General features: G+C 50.8%; 1 long non-coding RNA gene across 1 annotated transcript; it reads left to right on the top strand.

Moving 5' to 3' along the window:
* Positions 1–4,808: 4,808 nt before the first annotated feature.
* Positions 4,809–18,094, top strand: LOC141575490 (uncharacterized). Its single transcript, XR_012503092.1, has 8 exons — positions 4,809–4,944; positions 9,909–9,990; positions 13,288–13,374; positions 13,722–13,872; positions 14,930–15,053; positions 16,777–16,894; positions 17,253–17,379; positions 17,781–18,094. It is a non-coding gene; the product is annotated as an uncharacterized LOC141575490 (long non-coding RNA).
* The last annotated feature ends 3,831 nt before the right edge of the window (positions 18,095–21,925 follow it).

Here is a 21,925-nt window from a genome sequence, read left to right as displayed (position 1 = left end):
CTCAAGGACTGCCCATGCCCCAGGGCCCCATCTGCCCCGCCAGCCTCGCCTGCTGGACTCCAGGACACCATCCTGGGTCTCAACCATCCTCTCCTCCTATGCCCGCCCCACTACTCTTCACTTTGTCCTTCAAATGTGGGCTCCTGTGGCTCTCCACCCAGCAGGGGTCTCCCTGTCCTCCACCTCGGGTAACTGCATCGTCCTGCACGGTGCGGTGCGTAGCAAACCCATGTGGAGTCAGGAAGAATACAGAACAACAGGTGCTCAGAGGGGCTGCCTTTCCCACTGCAGGGGCCCTTGAGTTTTCTCCCGGCTGGTTATTCACAGGCGCTGAAGCTGTAGAATCTCGATCTCACCAATTTAAAGGGCATCATCACTAATTACAAAAGCAATCATTTTTTCAGTAGCAAAAGGACAAAAGACTTTGTGCCCCGCACCTCCAACTTTCTTCCTCCGCCTTCAGAGGTGATTCTCACTCTCTGGGCAAGGGTAGAAAGCAACACACAGAATATTATTTTTCAATGTGTTCTTTCCCACTATGAAGATTGCTTTCCCAGAACCGATGAAGGCAAGGATGGTTTGGCTTCCCTGCACTGAGGATTCAGAGACGCAGGGGGGGAGGGGAGTGGGGAGATAATTCAGCATTATTGAACCAAACCGAGACATTAAAAGTTTCTATTCTAAACAGAAAGAAAGCAGGATGCTATACAAACGGGAAACCATAGTTGGAAATGCAATAACGAGTTACAAGACAATAAACATGAAGATGGAAAAAAGAAAAAGTACATCAAAATACAAAAAGGTGGTAATGGGAGATTGTAACATGAAAAGATAGATTTTTTTCTCTTTCTTTCTTTTTTTTTTCTCATTATTCTTAGGATGTGTTGGAGCCTACGTGATTATCAGTCTAAAGGAAATAGATATAGTAATGAGTTGATATACTTGAAAAAATAGATAACCACAAATCGAAAGCATACAATAGAGTCGCAAAAAAAAAAAAAAGAAACAAGCTCAAAATTGCTTAAAGACTTAAACATTAGACAAGACGCTATAAATCTCTCAGAAGAAAACATAGGCAAAATATTATTTGATATATATCTCACCAATGTTTTCCTAGGGCAATACACCCAAGCAACAGAAATAAAATACAAAATAAACAAATGGGACCTAATTACACTTATCAGCTTTTTCACAGCAACAGAAACCATAAGCAAAACAAAAAGACAACCTATGGAATGGGAGAAAATTTTTGCAAAAAGATGAGACTGAACATGGCTTAAATTCTAGACTATATAAATAGTTCATACAACTTAATAAGAAAAAAAAATAAACAACCCAATCCAAAAATGGGCAGAACAACTAAACAAGCAATTCTCCAATGAAGATATACAAATGGCCAATAGGAATATGAAAAAAAGTTTCAATATTGCTAATTATCAGAGAAATGCAAATCAAAACTACAATAAGTTATCATCTCACACTAGTCAGAATGGCCACCATTCAAACATCCACAAACCACAAATGCTGGAGAGGCTGTGGAGAAAAGGGAACCCTCCTACATTGTTGGTGGGAATGTAGTTTGGTGCAGCCACTGTGGAAAAGAGTATGGTGAGTCCTCAAAAGACTAAAAAAGACTTATCATTTGATCCAGCAATCCCATTCCTGGGCATATATCCAGAGGGAGCCTTAATTCCAAAATATACCTGCACCCCAATGTTCACAGCAGCATTGCTTACAATGGCCAAGACATAGAAACAAACTAAACACCCACAGACAGATGATTGGATAAAGATGTAGAATTTAGATATAGAAGAATATTACTCAGTCATAACAAAGAAGGAAATAATGCCATTTACATCAACATGGATGGACCTGGAGATTATCACACTAAAGTGAAATAACTCAGAGAAAGACAAGTATCATATGATATCACTTGTATGAGGAATTTTTAAAAATGATACAAATGAACTTATTTACAAAACAAAAACACACTCACAGACTTAGAAAACTAACAGGAGTTTGGGATTAACAACTACAAACTACTATATGTAAAATAGACAAACAACAAAGATTCACTGCAGAACACAGGGGAAAATATTCAGTATCTTGCAACCTTTAATGGAAAAGAACCTGAAAAAGAATAGACTATGTATATGTACAACTGAATCACTATGCTGTATACCTGAAACTAACAAAACAGCTGTATATCTGAAACTAACAAAACATTGTAAATCAACCACATTTCAATTAAAGAAAAAGATTAGTTCTAAATACCTTTATTCAAAGAAAATCTTCAACTCTTACCTCTTACGGAAAGTAAAATGGGAAGCTTGAGCAGGACCAAATTATACTGAATGAGAGTTTACATACCTTCTCCAGCACGTGGCCCATGCTACACACACATCGTGTTTTCCTTCAGGTAAGAATGGCCCTTACTGCCCAGGGAGCGAGTCCTCTTTAGACAAGGCCTGTGTGGCAGTGGCCTTCTTGTCACCGCTCCATCTCACCAGGAGGCCAGGATTTTCAGAGCGGATGGAACACATATCTCATACACTTCAGATCTATTTCCTGAGAAAAACTATGGAAAGACCAAATTCACCTGCAGTGCGGGAAACATGAGTAGGACCCCTTAGCAGACCGACAAGCCCGAAGCAAGATGGCCTGATGTTCACATCAGAACCAGAACAACAACCGTCTGGCCCCAGTTAAACGATCACCATCTCCCCTGCAATGAACGGTTGGTACTCAGTGTCAGGGATGTTTCTGTTGAGACTTGAGAGATCAAAAAAGTCAGACCAGGGAATCCGGACCTGGTGGATGTCCAGGCTCTGCCAATGGTAGAGGCGGCCCCAAGGGGGTATCACCAGCACCGATTCCTCCATTTTCATCAGGGTTTTCAGGAGGAAGGCGATGTGGATACAGACGCTCCTATGGAGGCTGAAGCCCTCTGGAGGGTTGACGTCACACAGAAGGTACCTGGCAGGGAGCAAAGGAGAGCGGGTCTTCAGGGCCAAGCCTCTGCACAGGAATCCCGGCTTAGATAGAACAGATAAAACGGGAATCCCTGCACAGCCCATGGCCTACAATCCAGACATATACAGCAGCTTCTGGTTTGTATAGTGGAGGCACTGCCCACCCGTCTCCATGTGGCCAATTACTTCGAGTCCGGGAGCACATGCAGAAGACATCTTGGCATCTGTCTAACAACGCTAAGTACCTGACTAGTACCTGAGCACACGTTCTCCAGGGGCTCTCAAGCTTCTTGGCCTACAGACCCCTGTACACTCTTAATTACTGAGGACTCCAAAAGGCTGCTGTTTATGTGGGTTAAATCTATCAATAGTTCCTGTGTTAGAACTTAAATAAGAACTTTAAAAAATGCTTATGATTTCACTTAAAAATAATAACAACCTACTACATGTTACCATTAATACTCTTAAGCAAAAATAAGTATATTTTTCTAAACAAAAATCATTAATGAGAAGAAGAGCAGTGATTTTAATTTCTGCAAAACTCTTTTGGACTGGTGAGTTCTGATTTCTATCTGCCTCTAAATTCCCTGTTTTGTGATATCACAGACCAGGTTTCCCCTGGAAATCCCCACAGGAAACTCGGGAGTGCAAGAGTGTGCAAAAGGCAGGTGACATACCGGCGTTTCTATGAAAATAGTCTTGCATCTCAGGGGCCTCAGACACACTTTGATAACTGCTGCCCTACCCTAGGCGAGACTCTCCTACACAAGAGCCAGGCAAGGGTCCTGGCTTCTTTAATGAGTTATCGCAGCCACACTCCTCCCTTCTCTGTGTTAATGTTCCCACAACCTCCATTACCGCAGATGAAGATGTAATCCTCAACTGGGGCCTCTAATCCCAGAAGACTGCCAACTTTGAGAGGGAAGGCCCATCTACCATCCCTACACCCCGCACAGTCTATTTTGAGTCAAGCCCTAGATAACTGCTAATCGGCAATGACCCTTGTCTTATTCCTGAGTTTTACCGAAGGAGCCAACATCTGGATGGAACTGAAATTTCCCTGCAGATAAACAAGGCTGATAAACCACCCCATTCCAACATCTGATTCTGGGGCTCTTCAAAACCCGGATAAGGCCCCGCTTCATAAAACACAGGTCCTCCGCCTGCCCTTCCCGGGGGTTCTGGGAGGCCGCGGCCAAGCAGGGCTACCCGGACTCGCGGTCCCAGCCCCAGTGCCCGAGGGGGAGGAAAGCCCGAGGCTGTGCCCCAGCCCTGTCCTCCCCGCCCCAACCCGCTCCATGGCACCACAGCGCCTCCCCGGCAGCCACACCAACCCGGATCCCACCCCGGTCCATGTCCACTGGCCCCGCCAACAGCGCGGCCGTACGTTTACCGTCTGTGGGACGCCGCCCCAGACAGGATGTCGGCCGCCGACTGACCAGGCAAGAACTAGTCGCCCAGGCGAGCAAGCCGCCAGCCCCAGCAGCAAGCACCGCCATGGTCCCGGGTAGCTGCACACTTCCGGAGCCCGCTGCCCGCCCCAGAAGCTCACACCGGCCCGCGCAGAGCGCGGCGCATGTAGCCATGGCAACGCCGCGGGGCCCTCCTCTAGCGCTTGCGTCTGTGTCCTCCCGAGGCTAGACGTGAGAGGACAGAAATTGCGGAGACAATGGGAGCCAGGGCTCGGCCAGGACGGGGGCTGGGGGGAGGCTTATGGGGCAGCTGGGCGGGGCCGGGGCAGGCGGTGCCGAGCAGACGTCCTCACCTGCAGCTGGCGCCGGCCGGATGCTGTGGCGGTGCTGCCACCAGTGGGCGGGGCTGCGGGGCGGTGGGGCAGCGGGGCGGGGGCACCCTCACCTGTCCGTGTGTGTGGCTCAGCCTGGGCTCCGCGGCCTCCCCTTGCACCGGACGTGGACCCAGGCTGCCGTTGGGCAAGATAGAGGACTGAGCCAAGGCACAAACGGCTGGCCAGGTAGGGCACCTGAAGTACAGATCCTCCAGGCCCGCTGCCGGCCTTGAATTCACGCTGCTGGGCAGTTTCCAAGGAGACGGGATCTGTCCTAAGAGGGGAGATAGGGCAGGGGTGCCAGATGCCGGGTTAGGTGCGGTCTTACAGGCTAGCCACGGTGAGAGTGTTCAGAGAAGCCCCTGTGTTGGCGGGGCTAGGAATTTGGGGTATGGGGTGGGGATTGTGTGTGCCATGCTCTGTGGTCTCCCCAAGAACTCTCACCCCCAAGCAAGGGACCCTGCTCCCTCCACCACTCACTGCAACCCCTGCCTTCCCCAGCACCACTACCCCTGCCCCGGAGTGTCCCATGACCTCTCCCCACACCGGGCACCGTCCCTGTTACAGGTACTGAGGTCCTGGTGGTTCCAGCCCGAGGGTGGGGGCTGTATCTGACCAGTTAGGATGCCTGGAGCTTTGTATGAAACCTCAGAGCATAATGCAGACATGCACAGAGGCCCCTCAAACAGAATTCCCTGCATGGCCCTCCCACCACTGACCCACAGCGCAGCTGCCACACCAGGCCAAGCCTGCTGGAAGACCGCTGGTCCCTCTCATCCTGTTCCTGATCAAGAGTGCACCGGCCACACTGCTGGGAATTTAGGGGGCCTTAGAAGAGCAGCTGGTATTTTCATGGGCAAATGTTTGCTCTTTTGGGAAGATTTCAGTGCAAAGGGATGTAGGATATGCTTTTTCTGTTGCCCTGAAACTGGTGACTAGGATGCAAACTTAAGTCAAAACAGGTTTTAGAGAGAGCTGCAAAATATCTAACCCAAAGATCACTGTTCCCCAGCAAAGGCAACACCACCTGGCCGGTGGGGTCCTTGTCCCTCATTCTGGAGGTTGGGGTTTGCACCCTCCAGCTGGGACAGAGCCCGAAACAGCTCTGAACACGCTCCAACAGGCTTTCCCAGCAAAAACGGCCTTTATTTTGAATCTGGGTGAAGGAACCAGCTGAGACATCTGAGTAAATCTTCCTGGGTGTAACCAGGCCTTTTATGCTGAATGAAAGAGCGGCTCTCCACATGCTAACTTCTTAGAACTGAATGTGTGTCAAAACCTTCATGCATGTAGCATGTTGGGAACAGCGTTTCATGGTGAGGGGAACTATATAACTTACATGTGTATGGGGAAGCCCTCACTCCAACCGGCTTTTCCTGCGCACACTGCCTTTATTTCGAAATTGGCTGTTGCTGAGAAATCTTGGTAAGCTTTCCTAGGTGTAACCATGCCCATTATGCTGGACGAAAGAGCGGCTCTACACTTGTTCACATCTCAGAAATGAATGTGTGTTGAAGCCGTCATTCATGTAGCGTGTTGGGAACACAGTTTCGTGGTGAGAAGAACTATGTAAATTACATGTCTATGATGAAGCAATTGCTCGAAATGAGTATCCCAGCGCATACTTCCTTTATTTCGAAACTGGCTTCTCAGAAGACCTGTGGTCTCCACTGCAGGTCTGTCTCCAAGCTCTGGGCCAGCATGGTGACTCTGCTCCCCCTGTCTATTCTGGGAGGTCTAGGGGTCCTCCATGGCCCTTCCACCATTGTTTCTTTTGGAAACACCCCACAGATGAAATGGGCCTGAGAACAGGAGAGCTGGATGCCAGCAGCCACTGCCCAGTTTGTGGCTCCTGGGAGGGGCATCTCCTCTCTGTGGGCTCTGATCTCCCCTCCCCTCTCCCCTACCCCCACCCCTCTCCTCCTGCATTTCCCGATTGATCCCTGGATAATGGTCCATACCAGGAATGACCTGGGAGAGGTTTTATGAGTCTTTAAGGGAAAAAAAAAAGAAATCTTTAAACAAATTTCTGAAAGTAACTTCCAGCTTTCCCGGGAAAGCCCTCTTTCCAATGTTTAAGGCTAGTTGACAGGGTGTCAAATTGCCTAACCACTCACATCTGAGCAACTGCTAACTCTTTCCAGTTCCCCGCAGCATCCACCTCTGGCAGCTTGGCCACAAGAGGGCAAGAAAGCTCTTTCCCCATGCCAGCTCCAGCGTGGCTTTGGAGGCAGTGGAGGCTGAGAGAAAGGGCCCCGCCCTGAAGTTTGGGGGGCCTCCAGCCACAGCCAGAGGAGCAGGAGTTTTCAGAGTGCCCCAGGAGGGAAACCAGGCAAGGCTGCCTGGCCCAAGTCTTCCCTGCCCAGAGAGCCCCATGAACTGCTTTGGGCCCCACTCCCCATTTGGGCCCCCTGCAAAAAGATACCACGGGATCCACACCTGAGAAGGCAGAAGGATGGCCCTTTGGCCTGGGGTCCCAGCAGGTGTGTCCTGTGATACCTGTGGCCACATATCTTCCTTGTCTCTCCAGGTCAGTGAAGGGTCTGTGCTGGGCACCTTGGTGCTCAGGAACATGGGAACAACTCTAAACTCAGAAGGACAGAGAGACTCTGCCTGGAAGCAAGGATTCCAGGGAGACGCCTTGCCCAGAACTGGGGGACTGTGTGCTGAGTAGACCCCTGGAGGCAATGTGGGGCTGTGGGGTCCTCATCAGAGAAGGGAGCAGGTGTGCTTTCCGGGGGTGGAGCCCTGCTTTGTCCAGTCATGTCCTTGTGTAAGACTCATTTACAAACACCTTCCAGTCCACCTAGGGGTGGCCTCAGAGTTGGGGGTAGAGGAGGAGAGTGAAGGGTGCAGACTTAGGGCCCCCTGACCCACCCAGGGAGCCAAGGGTCAGTGGGAACATCGTGGGAGTCTAGTGCAGGGGTGGAGGACGAGAACTAAGAACATGCCAAGTCATGCAATAAAGTGACCTGTGATCACGAGACACAGGTGGCTGTACACCAAAGGAGGGAGATAGAAATTTAGACCCAAGCTCTGAGAACCTTGAGAGGGGCTGGAGGGTCCCAGGAGCCCTGAGGAACAGCTCTTCTAGGGGCACAGATATCCCAATAAACACATTTCTCATGGATGCTTTTTGGGGTGCAGAGTGAGTTACCAGGATCCTAAAACTAGTATGGAATCCCACCCCCTTGTTCATCAGGATTCCTGGCAATAAATTGCTGTCATTTGTTCCTGGACATGCACAGGGGAGGTGACTGCTGTGGTGGTCACTGCAGGACTAGAATCTTCTGGTGTGGGCTCTGTGACCACAGAAACCCAGGGGGATTTCTTAACGGGAGCACCTGGAGTCCATGCCTGCAAGGACCACCCTCATGGGATGGCCAATGTGCCCGTGGTACCCAGGTCAACAAGTGACGAATTTGTGAGGTTGCCTGGGGTAACCTGGGGACATGTAGTTTTCTGTGGTCAGCACGTGGGCCCAGCACTGCGGGATGGTCTGCACAAAGAGGGGCCTGCCGTCCAGATGATGGCTTCTAACACCTGCAGGGAAACTGCTCCCTGGGCGCCTGGAGGTCCATATTGAGAGCGTCCTGCCAGCCATGAGGGATCACCTTCCCCTGATGCAGAGGCAGACCTCTCCCCCTTGAGGCCCAGGGGACACCTGGCTCAGGTCCCAACTGTGTGCCCTGGACACACAGAGCCCCAGATCTCTGGCACAGACTGGGGTGTGGTTGTGTCGGGGCAGGAAAGGCCCAGGTAAGGGGCTCATTCAGGGACAGAGGCCACTCTGCAGGGATACTGGACCTGGCAGCAATACACTGCTTCAGAACTTACCTGGGCTGGGTTTCCAAGCTGTGGGATGGAAGGGCCTCTCCTTCCTGCGGTGCAGTGGGGGGAACTAGATCCATCGTCAATATCAGCCCTGAAAATGGAGGCTGCGCTACATCCATTCCTGGAAAGAAAAATCAGGCCCCTCCAGTCCAGGTGACTCAGAAAATCATTCAGCAATGTTCGGGGCCCCCAGTTTAGGCTTTGAATTAGAGCTGAGCGGCTCAGGAGGCCAGATCCCTGTCCGTGGCTCCAGGAGTAGGCTTTCTGCTGGGGGACAGGATCCTCACAAACACCTGTGTCTTTGTGGGTCACTCCCCTCTGACCAGCTGGGAGGCAGGGTGCAGTTGTGGGAAATGGTGTTTCCATGAGCAGAGGGCCACCAAGTGGTGGGGGCACAGGAGACTGTGAGAATGAGTCCCGCAAAATTTCTGGAATCAAAAAACTGGCAAATGTGAAAAAGTGCATAATTTGTTTTATCGAACAGGCTGCTTATGTACGTTTGGAGGGCCAGGTTCAAAGACTCTGCATCCATCCAGGAAAATAGCATCAAGAGAAGAACAGACAGAGAAGAAGGAGATCTGGGGTTTCCCCCAGGAATGAGGTGGAACAGGGATTTCTGCAGATTTGAAAGGCGTCCCCTACCACTGAGCATGGGGTTACAACCCCACGTGACCACCGTCGTGTTTGGCTTGGGCTCTGGATCTGGCCTGCTCATTTATTCTTCCAGCTGAGTTCCAGAAACTCAGAGGGTGGACTTTGAGGGGCTGCGTTTGGAACCTAGTGAGGAGCTGGATGGTCCTTTATATTGAGTCCCTTCAGCCTAATATCCGTAGCTGAATCCCAACACCCCCCAGGCACCCAGGGTGGCTGTGGAGGGAGAGAAAGCCTGGAAGGCGACCTAGGGGTCCCACTGCTCTGTCCCTCCCTTGTCTTCATTCCCTTTCACCCCAGAAGGTGTGATTGTCTCGTGTCATGGTGGCCACCGTAGTGTCCCTCCCAGCAATTTCTCTTCTCCATCAGGTGGGGTTCCCAACCCCACTCAGCCTTCTCTCTGCATGGATGCTGAAGGACCAGGACCACCTGAATTTCTGAGCTTGAGCAGTAAGGTGGAAAAAAAGAAACCAATGGAAACAAAGAAACAAGTTATTGTGGCAAAACTGCCCACCACAGAGAAGCTGCCCTGAGTGGAAGGGAGGGTGAGGGCATGCCCATTTGTTTCCTGTCTCCCAGTGCTCTTAGCTTTCTTATTGCAGACCTGCATGGTTACAACAAAATGATCTGCAAAACTGAAAATATTTACTCTCTCGCTTTTACAGAAAAGGCTGGCCAGCCTCTGGTCCGGTACCAGGCAAGTGATTGGAGTCCCTTTCCAGTTTGGAAACATCTGGGCAGGCCCAGGTTTGCAAAAGTCTTTAAGAGTAGTTACGGAGTTTTGCTTCTAAAATTCTTTACGGCTGTATATACTTCTGAGATGCGGTTGTGCTGTGTAATTCTGAGCCGGGATTTTCTCAAACTGTTTCTCACTTCTTATACCAGACATTCCTAAATTCCAAGGGGAACTGTATATTAAGGAAGCCATGGAATTTAGGAAAAGAATACAGATCTCATTTCCTTTTAAGCATCAGTGTACCTCCATCATGGCAGTATTGGTTATGAGTTATTGATAGGGGAATTAAATAGTAACCAGATTAATAGAAAATAGGGGATTTTAGGTACACAGGTACATCTTTTCAACATTTTTTGTAATATTTGCAGTTTAAGATGGCCATTCCTGAGAAACAGGTAGCCTCTTAGAATGAAATAGCATTTCCTCTGAACCAAAATTAATTTTTATTTCGTAGACAGCAGGAAGGGTAATCACACATCACACATTTGGGGACGTCAAAGAGAAAATGTAACTTTCTGGGAGCGCACTCCCCCATCTCCCCCTGCTCTTTTCACTGTCCCATTCTCCCTGGAAGGCTCTTTCTTATCTTCTTCTCATGGCTCCAGTAACTCTTTCTTCCTCCTCATCCCTCAGCTGGTAAGGTTACTTTTCTACTTTGAACAAGCAAACAAGCCAACAGAAGAGAAGTTTCACAAGCAACTCCCAGCACATCCGCTCACCTAGTGTTGTCTGTGACCTCACTCTCGGTGCCCCACCTCTTATTACAGGTGACATCGAAAGCCAATTCCTTGAAAAGTCCCCAGGGCCCCATCCCTCCCATTTTCTCTGGGTTGTCACTCCCAAAACCATCCTCTCTTTCACTACCTCAACTATTTTGTTCTCCTGCTAGTTGGCTCCCATCAGTATATAAACGTCCATCTTCTTAAAAGAAACAAACAGCACTCCTTGACCCTAATTCACCCCCACCAATTGCCACCCTGTGTCTTTGCAGCAAATCTTTAAGGAGTTGTTTAAATTCACTGTCTGCATCTTCTCTTGAGCCATCCCATTTTACACCCACTCTGGCTCTTCCCCTGATCCCTCGCTCTATGGAAACTTCCCTGTCATGGCCATCAGTGACTACACGTTGCTAAATATAGTGGTCAATTTTCAGTCCTCATCATGCGTAGACCCTTGGCAGCATTTGACCCAGCTCTTCCATCCCTCCTCCCCCGTGTTCCTGCTTCACTTAAACTCCAGCCCATCGCTCTGTCTGTTTTCTGCTTTTGGTCTACTGGCTGGTCCTTTGCCAATGTCTCCTCTTTTTCCCAAACATACACTGTGGGTGTGCCCCAGTGTTGGCTCCTGGGCCTCTCATCTCTCTCTCTGCTATTCCTTTGGTGGAAGCAACCCAGCCTTGGAAATTGGCATGCCATCAATTTCTCGATTTCTCCAAAACTCCCTGATTTGCCCTTTCCATCTGGACCTTTATCCCTGAGACTCACATTCTTTTTCTTTCATTAATCTTGCTTTCACATTCATACATATGTTCTACTATGTAATTACTTTTCCAAATTTTGTATCAGTAAATATATATATCATGTAAAATGCTCAAATCTGTATTATTTCCACTAAGATGCTTATTCTACCTTAGAACCTTTCTGCATTTCTGTATTTATGTGAAAAAAGCGAATAGCATTTCTACAAGCCACATAGTTAAACAGTGTGTTTGTTTGGGGCTATTATGTAACATGAAATAATGATACATTAACATAGTCCTTTTTCATTTATTTTTATGTAACACCAAGATGAGGTTTTTGCACTGAACACTGGTTTTATTGAAATTTTACCTACGTTATGGACAGTCAGTTTATGTGAAAGCCCTCATTTCTCCCCTTTCTGATATATTTTCCATTTGGCTATATATAACATATACCTTGGCATGAAACAAACTTCCCAAATCATTCACATAATACAATTAATACATTTAAATTACATTTTTTAAATGTTAAAAAGTAAAAGAAAACAGACTCCTCTACCTATTAGGCATTTCTGTGGCAATATGTAATACACACCTTAACCATGACATTGAAGAACTGAGCTGATACCAGCCCCTTTCCACCTGCTCAGCCCCACCTTGTCCCATCCCTTGTGGATGGAGAGGACATCCCTCCCATTGTCCAGGTCCAGATGTTGGAACAATGTTCTTTCTGTCTTTCTCTTACACACACAGACAGCAAATCCAGCTTGTTAGAAAATTCTGGGTATTCTGTCTTCATTAACCACCTGCTCCCTGCTCCCCGCCCTCCTAAGAGCCACCATTAGCCCTTCCTGGACACCAATAGCCTCCTGTTTCCATCTTTGCTTTCCTACAATCTCTCATCCACACAGAGTCAGAGGGAGCCTGCAAAAGCATACATTGATGGGGTGGGTTTAGTTCAGTGGTAGGGCGCATGCTTAGCATGCAAGAGATCCTGGGTTCAAAAATGATTATAAATCAATAAAAAATGTTAAAAAAAAAAAAAGAGATCCTGGGTTCAATCCCCAGCACCTTCATTAAAATAAATAAATTACCTCCCACAAAAACACACAAACACAAAAGCTTAAGTTGGACTATATCACCCCTCCCCTCAAAACTCACTAAACGGGTCATCATTTCATTAGGAGCCAAAGTCGTCACAAAGGCCTCAGGACCCGGCGTGCTCTGCCTCTCTGCCCACACTCTCCCCCTCACTCAGGGGGCCTCTGGCTCCGGCTCTTCCTTCTTCCTCCGGATCTATTCTGCTTCAAGTTCATTACTCCGTGAGATCTGCCAGGATTGCCTTATTCCCTCCTGCCTGCCTCCCACCCCACCGCCATCACCGGAGTTTGCTCATATCACTCTTTTTTTTTTTTAATTTTTCCAAGCTCTTACTACCCCCAACATGCTGCCTGTTTCCTCTACTAAAACTCTGAGCCCCCAGTGATGGGGAGTCATGTCTATTTTGTTGACTGATAAAGCCCGAGAACCTTGTGAATTGGTCTAGTTAGGAGATTCCCGTACGTAGTAGGAGCTTATACACATTTGCTGAATGACTGTAGATGCCCTGGTCCAATCCGATGGAGCACTTCTGTGTCCTGCTCAAAGAATAACTGTCCTTTCCACCTGAGAGGGGGTGACAACTTCCTTGGTGATCAAAGGCAAGATCTTTTTGCTTTATGCTGTTAACCTTAGGCGGGGAGACTGGGGGATCTTCATATATATTTTTAAATTTGGTTCACTCTGCAGTTTGTCTTTGCTCTCTGTATAATTTTGAGAAACTCTTTATGAGTGATCATTCTTCCATCAGATTGAACAGGGTCCAGGGTGAAGGACCAAGCCTGTCCCATCGGCCATCCTATGTGTCATGTCCTGGGACCCAGTGGATGCTCAGCACGTAAGTGAACAGACTGGAGTGAGTGAAGAGATGGGAGCATCTCCTTATTGTGGTGGCTGCTCTCTGTCAGATGCCTTGAGATTTGAGGAAGGGTTTACAAGTGCGGAGAGGGGAGATCAGGGCCTCTGTGCTCTTCCTGAGTGCCCTGGCTTTACCCATTCCCCCAGCCCACTCTGGGCAGCCAAGTTGAGGAGCTGGGCCACCGGATGTTGTGCTGATCAATAATCCACCTTCACCCCAAGTCCGGGGGGTAGGGACCCCTGGTTGTAGTCTCTGGAGTCAGGTCCTTGGAGGAATTCCTCACTGAACTATGTTTTGGACCTTTTATTTTTCTCTATAACCACCAGCTGAAGAAGATTGTCTTAGACACATGGAAGCTGAGGACGCCTACTGTCCCCTCGGAACCCAGGTGGGGCTGGGAGTCTGCTGTTTGTATAGCCGGTGGGCTCGTGTTGCTTTGGGCATCCCTGTGTCTGAATTCCTGCAGTACACTCGGTGGTAAGGAAGGGGTGCCTGGCAGGGAGGGAAGTGGGTCGGGAGACTGCACAGCTGTGGAGATGTTAACCTGGGGTGTGCAGGAGCCTGCTGATGCATGGCATCTCGGTTCAGGGAACTCTTCACCCTCAGAGGGGTTCCCACTCCCGCAGGGGCCATTTGATCAGGGTGCTGGGCTGTCAGGGGACCGCAGGGTTCCCAGTGAGGATTACAGTGCCCTCAGGCAATGGGAAATGAGGGGTCCAGCGGCACTTGAATTAACTGTGCACCCAAACCCAGCCCCCACCTCTTTCAGCCTTTATCCTTATCTGCAAAACTGGAATTTTATTAACCATCCCGCGGGGTCGTTGATGGGCTAGGACAAACTAGACAGTCAAGAGCTGGAATTCCTCTGTCCCCTGATTGTTTTCCTTCTTTCTGACTATTTGCTCTCACAAGCTCAGTCTCTCTGTCTCTCTCTCTTTCACTTCTAACTTTCTCTCATGCTCTGGTTTCATTTGACTTCCAACCACCGCCCCTCACCCTCGCCAATCCCCAGATGAGTGAACTTGATTTCTGTGTGTCAGTTCCAAATTCCCAGGAAAGATGCTCTGTCTCCCTCTGGATCTGTTGTCCAACCCATCAGTTGTGGCCAGATGAGGGAGTCCCTCTGGGACCAGTGGAGGGTCTCCACCCAGCCCCCCAGCCACCATTTTGGGAGCACATATCTCTCCAAGGAGGAGGTACTGGCTGTGACCTTGTGTCAGTCAGTATGAATTTATGTCTCCTCTTGCCCCTCCTTCATCCTCCTAAACAAAGATGAAAATTAAACACTCCCGGGATTTGTGTCATGGAACACGCAGGGTGGGGGCTAAGGGGGCTGGAATCTCTGCTGCATTTAAGGGACTACAGTGAATCCCCAATGAGAGCCTGCAAAGGGAACACCACCGCCCCCACCTGGCACTTAGGGTGCTGAGTCTGCGTGATGTTGAGCTAGGCTTCTGACCACAGCTCAGGGGTCTGGTCTGACCAGTTAGCCTTTGAAACCAACCAGCTTTGGATTCCTCAATCCCTCCCTGAGGTTTTACCTGAACCACCAGCTTCTGCATCTCTGAAGACAGATGATGAGGACCCTTCACGTAAGCCGTTCGCACAGCCCTGTGCAGGCCTTTGTGCTGCACGGTCTGCCCGGCGAGATAACTGAGGTTGGTATTTTACTGATGTTAGAAATAGTCTGGTTTCCCTATGTACTGTTTCACTGAACAAGCAACAGAAGCCACCTCTCGCTGATAAAAGCAAAAAGGGACTTAATGAGAAGATGCTGGGAGGGTGTATGGATTGGCCAGGACCGGAGCCAACCCAGGAGCTGTAGGAGGTGTTAGGGAGCCCCAGGCACCAGGCCGGGCTGGGTGCTACCGGGCCCCCTGCCACCCCAGAAGGGACCCCTCTCCACCCGACCCTCCACCTCACTCACTGCAGGTTCATATCCCGGCAGGGCCAGGTCACACTGAAGCCACCAGCACACACCTCAATGGGGGAGTTGACACCGTCTCAGCTGAGGGCGTGCCCGGTGTGGGGAGAGGCCCAGTTAGAAGAAGGCGGTTCCCCTACTGTTCCGAGTTAAGGTGCAAGTCAGTGCCCATCACTCAGGAGAGCCAGGCTGGACGGACCTCATTGCGGTGACTAGGCCGTCTGAGTTCACTTAATACTTTCTATGTTTGAAGGCCCTGGAGGGAGAAAAAGTGAAGTTTCTAGAACTTATTTTGTGTTTCCCATGTACCAGGTGCGGTAAGCAAGCCACTTCAGACAAGACCCAGAGCAACCACGTTAATAGGCCACGGAGCAAGTAGTGCAGTCAGGCCTCTGTGGACCGGAAACCCGTGTCCCCATCAGCTCAGTAGTTACCAGTGGAAACTGGGGGGATTTATGGGACTGTGTGCTCCTGTAGGGGCTGGGATGTGTGTGTTTAAATCCACATCTTCAGAAACTCGGCTAGAACCACAGCCACTTATTGCACGGAGGCAGAGGAGGGGAGGATTCCAGACTTTGTTCCAGCTCGTGTGGAGCTCAGAAATTGCTCCTTCTGTCCTGAAAACAACACCAGAGCTGAGGGAGCTGCAATCCCACTGTAATTCTTAGATCCCAGAAAAATGAGGGGAAAACCTGCTCCCAACACAGAGAGGCAGCCAGGCAAGCTTGGCGAGTCACAGCTCCCAGGGCAGAACCCGCTTTTGTAACAACCCCCAGGGCAGGCAGATTTAACAGGTCCCTGAGGCCAGTGGAAGTCTCAGCATGGGGAAGTCCGAGTGTGACAACTCCAGGGGGCCAGTCAGAGGGGCCCCCTGCTCTTTTTCATGAATTTTACCTCCAGGACCGTGTCCTGTTCTCAGAATGAAGGCCTCAGAGGATAACTCCTCATGCTTCCTGCCTGGAAAGGAGAAAATAACTCTATTGAAATATACCCAAAACATTCTGTTTCATTTGGGGAAGTTGTTTGTTGTTTGTTTGTTTTTTTAATGAGAAATTATTTTACCAGAGCCTAACCAACCTGGGAGAAGGGAAATCCCTTCTGTCTCACCCAAATTGGGGTGGGGGGAAAGAGACACACTTGTGGAGGTCACAGCTCAGGGCATAGGCTCAATGAGAACTAATCACAGGACTACAGATGCCCTGCTCTGTCCTGCTCCCCCAACACCTTACCTCCATGTCAGTAGGGCCCCTGTGTAATAACAGGAATAAAACTAAAAGAAGTAAATGTCTCAGGAGTGTCAAGGGAAAACCCAAAGACAGCGGGGAGATGAAAACAAGGACACACAGGCTGTTTTAGACTCTCACACCAATAGCTGTAGCAAACTACACACAGCCCATCCCAGTAGATAAACAGAAAACCTCACAGAAGAAAGTATTTATTTTGGTTCTCTTACCCAGTGCATTCCATGGTGCATCCTTGCCTAGAATTGAGTGGAAGCAAGTCCATCTCAGAAGGGACATAACTGAAGAGGGATGGCTTTCCAGACTCTGATGGGCAGAGAGAGCAGCAGCCTGGGTGAGAGCATGGTGAGGGGTGGGGTAGGGGGTGGGCTGCCTTCTTCCCCAAATAAGGAAACTTCCTGAGGCCAGCACAGGAGGGAGGGCCATGGGGTGGAAGCAGCCAGACTTCTTCATGAGAACTGATGGGATGCCTCAAAGGGACCATTCAGGTACCAAAACTGGGCCGTGAGGGTGGGAGCCAGTCGGTCTGACTCAAAGCCCAGGACTGAGGTGGGCGTACAGCAGGCCGGTCTTACTTGGCTGGATCCATTTCACTTCTCCGAAGCCCTGTGTAAAACATGAAGCGTGGACGGCCTGGTGAGCACAGCTCTGCCATCAAGACCTGTTTCAACTCCTCTCTTCCCGGAAAACAGCATCTCTGAGCCCGCCCTTGGTGACCTCAGAGAGATCACCCTAGTGGCCCAGGCTAGTGACCGGGAACATGTACCTTCCTGCAGCCAACCCCAGACGTCCACTGATGCATCATATACTGGCAAAGATGTGAGTTCCTGTGCATTGGTCTAACAGCAGAGACTCTGCCACAGGCCCAAGAGGTGGTGTGTGGGACATGCAGGGGTGCAGGAGTGTAGGCAGTGCAAAAGCGTAACTGGTGACAGGGGTGCAGGGGCTGTGGAGGGCGCAGGCAGTTCAGGGGATGCGGGGGTGCAGGGGTGCAGAAGTGCAGGCAGTGCAGAAGTGCAGATAGTGGCAGGGGTGCAGAGGTGCAGGGAGTGTAGGGATGCAGGGAGGTGCTCAGGCATGTGGCCAGGATTAGAAGGCAAGTGCACATCCTCGCAGTCAGCCTGACCCCGGGAGGCTAGTGCAATCGTTTGGGGCGGCGGAGGCAGCGGTGCGTGGGAGGCTGCCCGGGCAAGCCGGTCGATTTCTTCTCTTCCCTGCAGCCTGGCCTAGGGGGGCCTTGGCCGCTGGAGATTCGCCAGATGTTGGACTCCAGGTAAGCTTGCTCCTGGGAGGTGGGGCGGTTAGGTCAGGGGGCAGCGGCAGCGACAGGGGGGCGGAGCGCGGCTGCCTCTGGCGAACTGTTGGAATAGCTGCCTTCTCCCGGCTGCCGGGCCTGGGAGCGGCCTCTGCTGCCCCTGGTCACCGTACACGCCTGTCCCGCTCAGCTTGCTGAGTGGGGACGGTGCCATTAATGTGCGGGGCCCACGGGGTTAGGGGGGCTGCCGCGCGGAAGCCGGTCAGTTCGCTCAGCTCTCCCCCGCGGCGGAGCCAGTGGCAGCTTCTGCTGCTTAGAGGCGGGACGCCGGTCTCCAGGTGAGCTTGCCCCTGGGAGGCGGCGGCGGCGGCTGCAGGGGGAGGGGGTCCGTTCCAGGGAGTAGTTCCATTTCTTCTGTCCCGCGCGGCCTGGCCTGAGGGCGACCTCTGCCGCCGGAGATTTGCCTGCGGTCCGACTCCAGGTGAGGTTGTACCTGGGAGATGGGTGCGGTGCAGTCAGGGGGCTGGTAAGGTGGTGGCTGCGGGGATAGGGAGGCTGCCCCGGGGTAGCTTGTGTATTAGCTCCAATGTCAGTGCCGCGTGGCCTGCAGGCGGCCTCTGCTGCGCCAGGTCCCCGGACACCCCTGTCCCACTTTGCCTGCTGGGGGCGGGAGGGAGGGTAGTCAGGGTGCACGGGTGGCGGGGGTCGGGTGCCTGCAGCGGGGGAGCGGGCACATTTGCTCCCATCTTCCCCGCGGCTTGTCCTGGGGGCAGTCTCTGTTTCCCTGGGTTACGGGACACGTGTATCCTAGTCGGCCTGACCCCTGGAGGCGGGCGTGGTACGTTGGGGGTGGTGGCAGCAGCGGCAGGTTTTCCCATGGAGCAGGTCCATTTGCTCCCATTTCCCCCCATGGTTTGCCCTGAGGGCTGTCTCTGTTGTCCCAAGTTCGCCGGACTTCCATCTCCAGGTCAGCCTGCTCCCTAGAGGAGGCCACCGTGAGGTCAGGGGGCAAGAGAGGTGGCTGCTGCGGGGGTAGGTGGCTGCCTTGGGGAGCTGGTGGATTGGCTCCCGTCTCCCAGATTGCCTGGTGTGGGAGTGGCCTCTCCTCCCCCAGATCACCAGACACACCTGTCCCATTCAACCTGCTGGGGGAGGGGTGCCCTTGGCGGTGCCTTTAAGGTCCGGGGGTGGCGACGGCGAGGGTAGAAGACCTGCAGCGCTGAGCCTGTCAATTTGCTCTCCTCTTCCCCGCTGCCAATCCTGGGGGCGTCCTCTGTTGCCCAAGAAGCCGGATGCCCGTCTCCAGGTCAGCTTGCTCCTGGGAGAAGGGCGCGATGCGTTCGAAGGGCAGAGGCAGCTGCGATGTCCGGCTGCCCTGCCTAATGGGGCCACTTCTTCTCCTCTCCACTGACCTGGCCTGGGGATGGCCTCTCCCGAGCAAGATTCGCCTGACACCCCACACCCGGTCAGGTTGCTCCTGGGAGGTGGGCGCGGTGAGATCAGGTGTTGGAGAGGAGAGAGGGGCTGCCCCTGGCGAGGTGGAGGATAAGCTCCCATCTCTCTGGAGGCCTGACGTGGCTGACCCTCGTTCCCAGGTCACGTTTCTCCGGGTCATATTGCCCCGGGGTTGCAGTAGGTTGAGGGGGCGGCGGGATGTTGGCGGGGGTATGGAGCCTGCCGCTTGGGAGCTGGTGGTTTAGCTCCCATCTCTTCCGCAGCTTGGCCTGGGGGGCAGCCTCTTTTGCCCCAGGTCCCAAAGCACAGTTTCCCTGACAGCTTAGCCACTGGAGGTGGGCAGAATGTGCTGAGGGGGCGGAGGCAGCTGCCAAGGCAGCGACGAAGGGGGCTGTCCCTGGCGAGCTGGTCAATTTGTTCACATCTCAAACTTTGCTGCCCCAGTTTCGCAGAACGCCCTTCTCCAGTTAATTCTTCTCCTGGGAGGTGGGCGCAGTGCATGCAGCTCAAGGTCTGGGCTCTCCCCTGGGGAGGGGCAGAAACCTCTTGTTCTCCTTTGTCTTTATTCTTCAGCGAAAGGGTTACTTGACCCAATTCTTAATTCTGAGGAAGTGTAGCCTGTGTTACGGAAGAGCTGCTGGACAGTGAGGTTTCTGTGTGGGTTTTCACATCAGCTGATGCCCCAGGCAGGCAGGAAAGCTATTACTCAGAGCTCCTTAGTGTGGAGTTGGGGGATGGCCCCGCCATCCTCACCATGCTTTTTAAAAACGTGTTACTCCTCTCTTTTTCCTAGGTGACATTTTAGGTTTTTGGGTCACAGATTGCTGGCACACTCATCCCTGTTCTCAAATATCTTTTAAACTTGGGTGAAGTGATAAGTAGGGGAAGATGATTTACTGAAAGGTAAGAATACTTAAATTTGCATTAAAGCTAAATTCTGTCAATCTTTCTCAAATGATTTTTCTCTGATTCTAAATCCACGACCTAGTGAATGTTGTACTCCTGTGTAAATCATTGATCTTCACATCACATTGGTTGAGTGGTCGGCGAGATTTGTTAATTAGATTATTCCTGAAAGGAAAAGCTCAGGCTTTTGAGAATTCCTTGTCGGATGTCACCCAGGCAGTCACAGTAGAAGACAGAACTGATATAAAAATCCCTCAGCTGCCTGAACTGCAAAGCTTCTGGAATTACTGATCCCTGAAATGCAGGTGACACTTGATGATAATCTGGGGGATGGTTTATATGATCAGATTCTTCCAGTCCTGTAAATGTGTTCCGTGGCCCCAGCCCTGAAAGAACTGGTCTTAGGGGCCATATCATGAGGGGTGGGATGGGAAGACAAGGTCTAAGGGCTGAAATCACTGAGATTCCACACTCGCTAAACACAGACTCCAGAGCCTAATTGTTGTCAGGTTCTGTTCTGGATTTGAGAGTGTGTTCAGACATGATTCTTGCCCTTCAGGAGACACTGCCTGCATGGTAGTAACCTTTACATAGATCTGGGGAGGATGGCAATTAAGTAGATGGGCTGTTACGGTTCTCAGTGTGCCCAGGCTCGCTCTTCCAGGCACTCGTGGGACTAACGAGTCATCTTATTCACTCATTCACTAATTTATTACCATTGAATTGATCATTTGTCCCACAGTAAGTGAAAGAAGGTATCAGGAAGCTGAGTTTTGTCACCTCTCCTATCACTGATTGTATCTGTCAGTCGGGCGCCTTGAGTATGCATTGTGAAATGGTAGTATTTCTTGCCCAATGGGGCTGCACTGTGAGTTTTGAGAATCAGGGGAGTCACGTGGGTAGGACAGCACCCTGACACACATGGCCACCCCACCACATGAGACAGCATTGTCGATGCTGAGGTGACCCGATGTAGACCGCGGTGCTAAACCTGAGCATGTTTAGTGATCTTGGTGGCTATGAAAATACAGACTACCAGTCCTTACCTCTGAGACTCTGACGGTGTGCACACCAGAATTCTGCATTTTAAGAAGCACTTTAACTAAATCTGATGAAGATGATCTGATTGTCCCACTGAGAAACACTGGTGTGCGAGACACCAATATTGAGGATTCTCAGGGAGCGATGTTTTTTCAGGATTTTCCAAGGGTCCTCACTTGAGACTTTTGCCTTGGGTGTAATTGTATGTGTTCAGAAGTGATGTCTTTCACTTCCAGTGCTTGTCAGCATGCTCTCTGCAGGGGTTTGCTCTCAGTAGATGGCAAAAACTATGATTCTTCAGGTCACCGAGCTAGAGTGTGAGCGATATTTTATTTTGGTTTTCTTTATAACAATGCAGAGTCTCCTGAGAACAGATTCAGCCTGAACAGATTTGTGTCAGACTTTGGGAGACCGCTGGTGCCCAAGATGTTCTCTGGCAGGTCAATGACGAATCTAGGTCCATCTTTCACAGCTACGTCAATGAAGTGGGACACTTCGACAAGGCCAAAGCTGGTATCCCAACCATAGCCCTTGACAGTGATGTTCGGCTCCAGGAAGCTTTCAGATGCAGCAGGTGGCCAGAGGAGGAGCCGAACTTGCTCATGAAATGTGACATCCCCAACTTCATCAACACGGACCAGAACTCTTCCTTTGGGGAATATGATCTGATTTTCGAACCACTGAATGTTCTAGAAAATAAGCCAGTTG

The sequence above is a fragment of the Camelus bactrianus genome, chromosome 3 (assembly GCF_048773025.1).
Source record: "Camelus bactrianus isolate YW-2024 breed Bactrian camel chromosome 3, ASM4877302v1, whole genome shotgun sequence".
Classification (NCBI taxonomy): domain Eukaryota; kingdom Metazoa; phylum Chordata; class Mammalia; order Artiodactyla; family Camelidae; genus Camelus; species Camelus bactrianus.
This window is presented reverse-complemented; position numbering and strand designations above follow the sequence as displayed.